This window comes from Octopus bimaculoides, chromosome 24 (assembly GCF_001194135.2).
Source record: "Octopus bimaculoides isolate UCB-OBI-ISO-001 chromosome 24, ASM119413v2, whole genome shotgun sequence".
NCBI classification, from domain to species: Eukaryota; Metazoa; Mollusca; class Cephalopoda; order Octopoda; family Octopodidae; genus Octopus; species Octopus bimaculoides.
This window is the reverse complement of record NC_069004.1, coordinates 7,370,262-7,370,663: the sequence shown is the minus strand read 5'-3', so window position 1 is coordinate 7,370,663 and position 402 is coordinate 7,370,262. Positions and strand designations below refer to the sequence as shown.

The window sequence follows — 402 nt, the reverse complement described above, 5'->3', positions numbered from 1 at the left end:
AAAAAAAAAAAAAAAAAAAGGCATGTCAGCAGCAAACAACAAAGATAACAAACTCAAAGAGGTAAAACTATCCCCAGTTTAAAACTATTGGTGACTGACCCCACCCCACTCCCAATGCTAGCTTGGGTAGATGCTGTGTTAGGTGACATTGAAGCCATCTAACCTATGGAAAGACATATATAATGATGCTGGTGATGGTGGTGCTAGTGGCACAGATAGTGGTGGCTGTGTTGGTGGTGCTGGTGGCGGCTGTGGTGGTGGCAGCTGTGGTGGTAGCGGTTGTGGTGGTGGTAATGATAGTAGCTGTGGTGGTGGTGGCTGTGGTGGTAGTGGCTGTGGTGGTAATGATAGTAGCTGTGGTGGTAGTGGCTGTGGTGGTAATGATAGTAGCTGTGGTGGTAA

General features: G+C 47.3%; 1 protein-coding gene across 1 annotated transcript in view; it reads right to left on the bottom strand.

Annotated features, from left to right (window-relative positions):
- Positions 1-402, bottom strand: part of LOC106870860 (dnaJ homolog subfamily C member 13) — a 72,510-nt gene that overhangs the window by 42,451 nt on the left and 29,657 nt on the right. The window lies entirely within an intron of this gene.